Below are 10,804 nucleotides of genomic sequence, written 5' to 3'. Positions count from 1 at the left end.
GAAGGCAGTTGACAATGGTCATTCCATCATGGAAACTGTGGAAGTAGGGGTAGAGGACCACTGAGGATTCTATCATTTCTGAGTTTATCACTGTCTCACATTCAGTCTTAGGATGAACTTGGACTCTAGTTTAAACTCTGTTCAATTAAAGTTGTATCTTACTAAGGCAAGGCACTCAGTGAATGATACAGATACTCTAGCCAGATTTTTTTTTCTTTTTTATTTTATTTTATTTTTTTTTCTTTTCTTTTTTTTTTTTTTATTATTTTCCCACTGTACAGCAAGGGGGTCAGGTCATCCTTAGATGTATACATTGCAGTTACAGTTTTTTCCCCCACCCTTTCTTCTGTTGCGACATGAGTATCTAGACATAGTTCGCAATGCTATTCAGCAGGATCTCCTTATAAATCTATTCTAGGTTGTGTCTGATAAGCCCAAGCTCCCGATCCCTCCCACTCCCTCCCCCTCCCATCAGGCAACCACAAGTCTCTTCTCCAAGTCCATGATTTTCTTTTCTGAGGAGATGTTCATTTGTGCTGGATATTAGATTCCAGTTATAAGTGATATCATATGGTATTTGTCTTTGTCTTTCTGGCTCATTTCACTCAGTATGAGATTCTCTAGTTCCATCCATGTTGCTGCAAATGGCATGATGTCATCCTTTTTTATGGCTGAACAGTTTGGAGATACCTTAGAAATCTATACATAGAACTTCCATATGACCCTGCAATCCCACTCTTGGGCATCTATCCGGACAAAGCTCTACTTAAAAGAGACACATGCACCCGCATGTTCATTGCAGCACTATTCACAATAGCCAGGACATGGAAACCATCCAAATGTCCATCGACAGATGATTGGATTCGGAAGAGGTGGTATATATACACAATGGAATACTACTCAGCCATAAAAAAGGATGACATCTAGCCAGATTAAACACACTATAAAATTCAAGTTTTGGTCATAGAAATTTTATTGGAATCAGAAATACTTTCAGAATAAAAGTCACATCACTGAAAGTAATATTTAATTTTATAGGGAGTGGAGGAAAATTCGAAAATAAAGAATGAGAAAAAGAGGAGTTCCCATTGTGGTACATCAGATACAAATCCAATTAGGAACCATGAGGTTGTGGGTTTGATCCCTAGCCTTGCTCAGTGGGTTAGGGATCTGGCATTGCTGGTGAGCTGAGGTGTAGTTTGCAGATGCAGCTCGGATATGGTGCTGCTGTGGCTGTGGCATAGGGTGGCAGCTGTAGCTCCGATTAGACCCCTAGCCTGGGAACCTCCATATGCCTTGGGTATGGTCCTAAAAAGACAAAAAAAAAAAAAAAAGAGAAAAAAGTGTATAGAGAAAAAATGGTTTCATTTTCTATTTGAATTTGTGTATTATATTTAGAGTTTTGGGAGGGAAGTTAACTAGAATACAGAAAGTACTTTAAATACTCTGATCTGTGTTATATCAATGCATGACTTAGAGGTGTCATCAGAATCAAAGGACTACTATCAGCAATAATTTTACTACTTTGCCAAAATTGAAATATTGCTGTGTTATTGTTAAAGATAGTGTTTAATTTTGGATATTCATTTATTCAGCAGATCTTTACTGAGCTCCTACACCAGGCTGTTCTGGACATTAACGCCACATCAATAAACAAAAGAAAAAATAGCATCCCACATCCTCTCTTGCATTCTATGAGAGAAGGCGGACAAAACCAATAATAATAAGTAAACAAATTATACAGTATATCAGCAAGTGGGGAGGTCTCTCTAAAAATAAAGTGTAGATAGGGAGAGGGTTTATGAAGTCTAAGGTATGAGTTGCTGATTTAAAATATGTAGCCATGTGATACAAGGTACAGGGGAGCTTCTGTGAATATTCTAAGCCCTTCCATTCCTGAATCATGATTTTTTTCCATCTGTTGCTGAAATCACATTCTAAATATAATTTTTAACGTTAAAACTGTTTCCACTTATAATATCTAAGATAGTTGTATCTTCCCTCCACAAAGGTTTTCCAAAGCATCAAATGAGTGGAAAGAGGTCTGATAGTTAATGTCTGTTCATTCGATTTTTGACTTTTAGATTCCTAATGAGCATAAAATTCAATCCTTTTAGTTTCCGTATGAGGATACTGAGTTGTCAAGTCAGAGTTCATAAATAATCTAAAGGTGAAACATAATTTCCTGACCCTTTTTTTAATGCTTTTTATACTACCTTACTTTACCACCTGCCCAACAAGGCCCATCTACATAAAGTTTTTGTCTAACATGAAAATTCAACTTTTTTCTCAAACTTTATTGTTTTATGTCTCATTAGAAACCACCAGTGCCACACTTTCTTCATAACCCTTTTCACTTCCTTGTTCCTGAAAGTGTAAATCAAAGGATTGAGCAAAGGAGTCAGGAAGGTGTAAAGTATGGCTACCATCTTGTTAAAGGGGAAAGCAGAGGGAGGTCGTGCATACAAAAGTATGCATGGGACAAAGAATGAAACCACAACAGCAATGTGAGTGCCACAGGTGGAGAAGGCTTTCTGCTGCCCCTCAGTACTATGGATTCTCAGAGACAGCAAGATGACCCCATAGGAGGCAAGCAACAAGGGGAAGATTAGGATGCAGATTAATCCAATGTTGGTGGTCACCAAAAGCCCAAATAAATGGCTGTCAGTGCAGGAAAGCTCCAGTAATGGGTACAAGTCACACATGAAATGGTGAATGACATTGGGGCCACAGAAGGGCAGCTGGACAGTGAAGTGACTTTGTATCGTGGAATGCAGGAAGCCCCCTGCCCAGGCCACACCGATTAGAATGCCACAGAGCCTCCAATTCATGACAGATGAGTAGTGCAAGTGTTTGCAGATGGCCACATAGCGGTCATAGGCCATGGCAGTGAGGACAATCACCTCCAATCCAGCAAAGAAGTGTTCGGCAAAGACCTGGGTCAGGCAGCCTTCAAAGGGGATGGTTCTCCTCTCATAGAGAGAGTCTACGATCATCTTTGGGGCAATACCGGAGGAGAAACATGCATCCAAGAAGGACAGAAAAGCCAAAAAGAAATACATGGGGGAGCCCGGGAGAGCTGGGCTGCTACTCATGGTCACCACAATCAGAAAGTTGCCCATGACAGTTGCAATGTAAATAAACAAAAATATGAGAAATACTGTCTTCTGAACACTTGGATTCTGTGAAAGCCCCAGGAGGAAAAACTCAGTTATGAAGCTTCGCTTCTGCATATTTTCCAATTAAAAGGGGAAAGCTGCCAGGATGAGCAGGTAGAATTTACCATTATGTGAAAAAAAATCTGTCTCAGCCAAGTTCGTAATATTATCATAGTCATCAAGTTGGTGCATTCACATAAAAAATTATCTTGGAGAAAAGACTTGTGGCTGCCTGATGGGTGGGGGAGAGAGTGGGAGGGAAATTGGGAGCTTGGGCTTATCAGACACAACTTAAAATAGATTTACAAGGAGATCCTGCTGAGTAGCATTGAGAACTTTGTCTAAATACTCATGTTGCAACAGAACAAAGGGTGGGGAAAAAATGTAATTGTAATGTGTACATGTAAGGATAACTAGATCCCTTGCTGTATAGTGGGAAAGTTAAAAAAAAATTATCTTACATGCTTGAGCTTCTCTGCTCATGGAGAAAATGAAATTAGAAACTTTTTTTTAGGGTGGTAGTAGGATATTAGGAAGAATTGAGCTATAGATAGATTCTTAAATACTCTAAGCCCAAACTTCAGTGAAGGGGAAGGATAGGGATGTGTGGTAGGGATGAGAAAGATTTTTCATCTCAGTTTCAAACTCTAATCACTTAGTAATGGTTTCCTGGATTGAACTGTGAGATGAGTTCCGAAGCCACATCCAAGTTCTGAGCAAGAAGGGTGGTAGTTTATTGATCACACTCTCCATGTGCGTGGAAAGGGAGCAAAGATGACTTGCATGCCACCCCTGACCAGGTAACTTCCTTATCTACAAGGAGAAGACATGATACCCAATTTAAGAGGTGCTTGGATATCATGGCAATTCCCCCAGTTATTTCTTTAAAAGACTGAAATGAACTGAGACTTTTAGATTAATTCATTCTTTATAAAAAAAAGAGATCAGTCAGAATATGCCCTGCTTTAGACTAATGCATAACTAGTATACATGTGTTGAGTTGGCTATTCTCTTCATTAAACAATAAGAACCTAAGTCTATACTAAATAATATCACCTTCTAATGAGTATTATTATGATGACTAAGACATAATGCAAGGAAGCAACTTCTCAGAGCCTCCTGAATTGGAAACAGTCCATATTAGATCATATTACCCTATTTTGTTGGTAGGAAATTCATGCCTAAAGAGATAAAATCAAACAAATAACAGGTGCTGAGTCTGGAATTTTAACCCAGAACACGTGAGTCCAAATCCCAAGTCCTTCCCACTGATTCTATGGGGAAAGAAGTTAACATTTTTCTTTTCTAGCAAGAACATGAGAGCAGGGATGACCTTTCTAGAGTCTCCATTCACTGTAGAGGTTAAAACCTTCTGATTCCTTTGTTCCTATTTGAATGACTCCTTTTGATAAAGGACACAGAGCTGATGATATAGGATCAAAGGTAATGGCCAGACTACTTGCAGATAAAAATGGGCAACTATCTCACAGGTCAGGAAGAAAAATAATACGTTGAATACAGCCAGAGTCTTAATGCTTTATTAATTATTTGAAAATTATTTATACAACATGACCAAGTCAGATCAAGTACTACTCACCAATGTGTATCTGTGTCAAATTTATGATTTATTGTAATACAGGGATGTTCATATACAGCCTCCCTACTCTTAAGGATTATAATGAGTATCAAATTGGAAAACGTCAAAATGTGCCTTATGATAAAATGCCCTTACCAATTTTAGTCACTCTTCTCTCACTTACAAAACCAGACACCTTACCCACACAGAAAGCTATTCCATGGGCCATCCAGATCATTACTCCAACTTTGGATTTCATTTGCATAGCAAACTTGGAAGAATAATTGTGTCCACATCTGTATATATAAGAGAAAATTATCATCCAAAGGGCATGTATGTTTGTGTGTGTACATATATGTAGAATCTATGTTTTTTTTTTTTTTGTCTTTTTAGTGCTGCACATGAAAATTCCCAAGCTAGAGGTTGAATCAGAGCTGTAGTTGCTGGCTTATGTGAGGTGGGAGCCATTTCTGTGACCTACACCTTAGCTCATGGCAATGCCAGATCCCTAACCCACTGAGCAAGGCCAGGAATCATGGATGCTAGTTGCGTTTGTTACCGCTGAGCCATGATGGGAATAATTAGGTTTCCTGTAAGCAAAGTGTATTCTGGGAATAATTAGGTTTCCTGTAAGCAAAGTGTATTCTGGGAATAATTAGGCTTCCTGTAAGCAAAAGTGTATTCTGGGACTTCCCTGGTAGTGCAGGTTAATGATTCAGCATTGTCACTTCTATGGCTCAGCTGCAACTGCAGTGTGGTTTCAATCCCTGGCCCAGGAACTTCCGCATATTGTGAGCACAGCCAGGAAAAAAAAAAAAGTTGAATGACACTGACAGCTAACAAACAAATAATTGAAATGTTAGTAAACCTAAATATACAAGTATGTGTTCTAATATTTGACTTTTTATTTACTCTTGTGAGAATCAGATGAGGTAATACTCATAAAACCATTTATGCACTTGGATGCACTGGAAAAAATTATGAGAAACAGTAAAAGTAAGATCTCAGAGCCTCTGACACAAAGTAGAAATGGCGATGTTTTACTTCTAATTTCTGCTTTACCATGATCAAATCTGATAAATATCTTCACTCATCCTTTTAGATATTCACAAATATAAAATATTTTATTGGTCACAGAGAAGATAAGCTATTGTTTAAATGTGGGACACTTTTAAATGTCTTTAATAAACCCTGGATAAACTACTGTGGCCCTCAGACCCTCTTGTGTCTATCTCTTCTTCAGTTACCCTCATTGTACAAGTAAGATCAAATAGAGCAAATGGATGCAAACTATTGCTCTTGGAATGGATTTACAATGAGATCCTGCTGTGTAGCATTGAGAACTATGTTTAGATACTTACAACACAACAATGGGAGGAAAAAGTATATATACATGTATGTGTAACTTGGTCCCCATGCTGTACAATAGAAAAAAAAAAATAGGGCAAAGGGTAGAGAGAAAGAATAAGGCTCTATGTTAATCTAACAATTAAATAATTCTTAGGCTCTCTAACTCCCTGATCTGGGGAGTTTCTAATGGAAATACCATTTTAAAGTAAAAATACTCATTAAATATAAACAAATCGGTCCTCTCTTTTTTAAGATAAAAGAAATTTCCAAATTATCATTAAAACTTCAGCAATGGAGACTATAGTTCTTTGGAGCTTGTGATCACAAGGTTTATGATTTGAAATCACTTAAAAGCTAATGGTCCTAATGCATTTTTTTGTCCTGGTTTTAATCCCAGAAAAGAAAAGAAACAATAGTGGGGAAATTCGTGAAATGTGAAAAAAATCTGGTGTTTTTTTAGGAGCTACATATCAAGGTTCAATTCACAATACTGACAAATATACTCCTAGAAAAGTTATATAATAATTATTAGGGAAAAATAACTGAGCAGTAGACAGGAACTCTGTAATATCTTGGGAATTTTTTGTTGTTGTTGTTGTTGTTGTTTTTTTTTTTTTTTGGCTTTTTTAGGGCCCCATTTGCAGCATATGGATATTCCTAGGCTAGGGGTTGAATCTGAGCTACAGCTGCTGGCCTACACCACAGCCACAGTAACGCCAGATCCCATCCGCATCTGTGACCTACACCACAACATCATGGCAACACAAGATCCTTAACCCACTGAGCAAAGCCAGGGATTGAACCCACAACCTTATGGTTCCTTGTCAGATTCGCTTCCACTGCACCATGATGGGAACTCTGAGAACTTTTTTATTAATTTAAAATTATTCCAAAATAGAAGTTAATTAACATTATATAATAATCGTATATAAAAATCTAGCTATTACAGATTCATAACCTTGTGTTATTGAATAAAACTCAATCCTTGGAGTTCTCTCCCATGAAACAGATAGAGAAACACTTGTTCAAACTGCTGGCCTCAGAGTCAAATAAGGCAGTATTTATGAACATACTCTGTAATGTATAATTCAAGAGAAAGATGTGAAATATTGATATAAGCATTATTTTTAAATAGTGTCTGTACACACAAGGTGAACTGGAGAATTGAATCTATCAAAAGAGTAAAATGTTGCTAAATCATGTTTTTTTCATTCTAAATTCTAAATTGCAATGAAACGGCTTCATTCATGTAATCTTATTGGGAAATGTTTTATCAAATATTTCCAAAATCCTAAATATGGTTGTATTCTTTATACTAGTAATTCCAATCTTAAAAATTATTCTGTAGGTATAATGAGGTGGTATAAATTTTATAGTAGATGATGCTGTGTCGTATATTATAGCAAAAATTCAGAAATATTAATTGTTGAATAATAATACATTAATATCATTAATAATACATTAATTAATACATTAATTAATAGCAAAGTGTGTTAGGCATAAACACTAATTAAAATATAAGGACATAGAAGTGAAGAATTTTTACAACATGTTAAATGAGAAAAACACAAAAATATTGTAACAACCTCACTCATTTATACAGACATTTTAATATAATTTTAAAATTAAGAAAGGAATATGTGAAAATGGTAGAGACTTTTTATTTTCAATATATATTTTGATATATATATATATATATATACAAGAAAATCTAACATTACAAATCAACTTTAATACCCAGAACACCATATTATGCATCACCTGCATATTTGTTGAAAAAAAGATGAAGTTTTAAGAAAATTTTATTATCTAGCCAGTGTAACTAATTTGCCTAGATGGAACCAGCATGTTAACATGACATAGAATCTTAAATTAAAAGTATCGGCTGTAAACCATTCACAAATAGCCAAACCAGGGGCCCAGCCCTCCCTTTCCTATGTATTCACTCTAATATCACTTTTCATTGCATATACTCCTAGAGGAAATATTTTATTCTGTTTATATTTCTCATAGAAGTTTTCCATGGTCTTTCCTGTCTTTCTTTTTCTTTCTTTCTTTCTTTCTTTCTTTTTTCCTTCTTTCTTTCTTTCTTTCTTTCTTTCTTTCTTTCTTTCTTTCTTTCTTTATTTTTCTTTCTTTCTTTCTTTCTTTCTTTCTTTCTTTCTTTCTTTCTTTCTTTCTTTCTTTCTTTCTTTCTTTCTTTCTTTCTTTTCTTTCTTCCTTCCTTCCTTCCTTCCTTCCTTCCTTCCTTCCTTCCTTCCTTCCTTTTTTCTTCTTTCTTTCTTTCTTTCTTTCTTTCCATTTTAGGGCCACACCTGTGGCATATGGAATTTCCCAGGCTAGGGGTTGAATTGCAGCTGCATCTGCTGGGCTATGCCATAGCAACATGGGATCCAAGCTGTGTTTGCAACCTACACCTACACCACAGTTCACAATTCACAGCAACACCTGGATCCTTAAGCCTCTGAGCAACGCCAGAGATCGAACCCACATCCTCGTGGATACTAGTCAGGTTACCCCTGAGCCATGATGGGAGCTCCTGATCATATTTTACTATTAAGTAAATTAAAACCTCATTCTCATTACCCTCACTGTTAATTTCCTTGAATTTTTGATCCACGATTGTTATTTACTTCAGCAATAAAAGATTTATTCTTTGTCAAAAAAAAAAAAAAAAAAAGGAGCTCCCATCGTAGCACAGTGGTTAATGAATCAGACTTGGAACAAAGAGATTGCGGGTGAGGTCCCCAGCTTTGCTCAGTGGATTAAGGATATTGTGTTGCCTTGAGCTGTGCTGTAGGTCACAGATGAGGATCTGGCGTTACTGTGGTGCTGGTGTAGGCCGGTATCTACAGTTCCGATTAGACCCCTGCCTGGGAACCTCCATGTGCCGAGGGAGCGGCTCTAGAAAAGGCAAAAAGACAAAAAAAAAAAAAAAAAAAATTATTCTTTGTCCATCTAGCTAAGCATATTCTTCTCCTTTACAGGTTGAAAGATGTGTTCTCTTCAGATTTCAGACCTTTTCTTTCCTCTCAATATTCTCTGTGAAATGTCTCAATCTTTCTACTCTCACTATTTCTGGAATTTGGAAAAAATAAGCTTTGTATGTTTCCACTTGTGTTCCTCCTGATGGATGCCTGAGACTTCTTTCCATCTGTTATCTCAGCAATTTAGCTCATTTTAAGAGTGAGATGAACCACAACCACTAGCACTAAGCCAGTCCAGAACTTCAGCCATTTAAATATTCTGGAACAATTAGAAGCAGAAATCAAATGCTATTTATGACAAGTACACGTAGAAAAAAAAATAAATGAGCAATTTAAAATAAAAAAATCTGTGACTTGAGCAAAAGACTCTTTCCTACTTTTCATGTCCTTCCCCAGGCAATTCCTTGTGGGAATATTAAGTGCTACATTTACATATCAATAACTCCCTAAATGATAAACAGAACTGAATTACATTGCTTCTATATTGGTATTATTTGTGTCGCCTCAAAAAAATTCCACTTTTTTTATCTAAAACACCAGGATGAAGGACAGATTTAGAGGGTGAATGATAAGTGCAAAAATATTAAGAACGAGCACATAAAATGCTATTGAATAGCTATGACAGGAATTTTCACTTAGTGTATCTCAGTTATTTGGACTTAAAGATGAAAAACTGAACTTAGGTCTAATTTCATTAGAATTGAATAGGTCCTCCTATCTCACCAAAATAAAAAAATAAAAGTTTGCACTCAGACAGCTGCTGAGCACTTAAATTATGTCAAGTTATGTCTGGTTAACTCGAGGTGTATTCTTTCATTTTTTTTTCCAAATCCTTTGACCTTGCTAACATAGGATCCCATCAAAAATGAACATTTTTAGGGTGAAAATTTGTATATAACTGTCCTAGGTATACACAGGGTAAGTGATAGAGCGTAGCTTGCCTTATACTTGGTAGCCTGCATCACAATATCCATGTTTTAAGGACTACATCCCATTTTAAAATCCTCTGAAAATGCAAAAATGTGCATTATTAATCTCACCACGTGTCTGTTCCTTGAAAATTCTGGTAATGGCAATCTTCTATTCTCTACAGAGGAAAGTCCATTCAAAAGCTGGCCAAAATATGAAGTAGAGTTCCCAGGTTTACTTTCGCATTTAAGAGAGAGAGAAAGAACACTCTGGCAGATGAGAAAGAGAATTTCCCCCACTGTTTCTCAAGCACTATCTTCAACATGATCTCAAGGAAAAAAAAGTAAAGGAGCAAAAGTTTCCAGCTTGACCTCAAACTGGAATTTAAAGAGGTTTCCCTGAGGGGTCATGAACCTGCAGAATTGCTTCTCAGTTCTCCTCAGGGTTTGGAAATTTCCCATCAATACAGTTTTCCAAAACACAGTTTGACTTCCTCAACTATTTGTAAAAATTAGAGTTTTTTTTTTTTTTTTTTTTTTTAGCATCTTCTGGGCTTCTGTTGGAACATGCTTTTATTTCCTTTCATATTCAGAAATAGAAAAATGTGTGTACTGAGATGAAACACAGTGCCTTTTGCAGAACTGGGGTGAAATATCTATGAATTTATTAAATGAAAAAAAAATAGCTCTGGGATAGGGCACAACATCAATCTATAAAGAGGTGTAGTGTTTGGGGACTAGAGGAGCAGTCCATGTTTCTTAAAGAATAAAAATTTTATGTATAAATATGCAAGCATGTATGCATTCATACCAAAGGTGTTTTTT

General features: G+C 36.4%; 1 pseudogene; it reads right to left on the bottom strand.

Moving 5' to 3' along the window:
• Window positions 1–2,264: 2,264 nt before the first annotated feature.
• LOC110258746 lies at window positions 2,265–4,972 on the bottom strand (annotated as a pseudogene).
• Window positions 4,973–10,804: the final 5,832 nt, after the last annotated feature.

Source organism: Sus scrofa, unplaced genomic scaffold (assembly GCF_000003025.6).
Source record: "Sus scrofa isolate TJ Tabasco breed Duroc unplaced genomic scaffold, Sscrofa11.1 Contig41, whole genome shotgun sequence".
Lineage (NCBI taxonomy): Eukaryota > Metazoa > Chordata > Mammalia > Artiodactyla > Suidae > Sus > Sus scrofa.
Note: the sequence above shows the minus strand (reverse complement) of the source record. Positions and strands in the feature narration are given on the sequence as shown.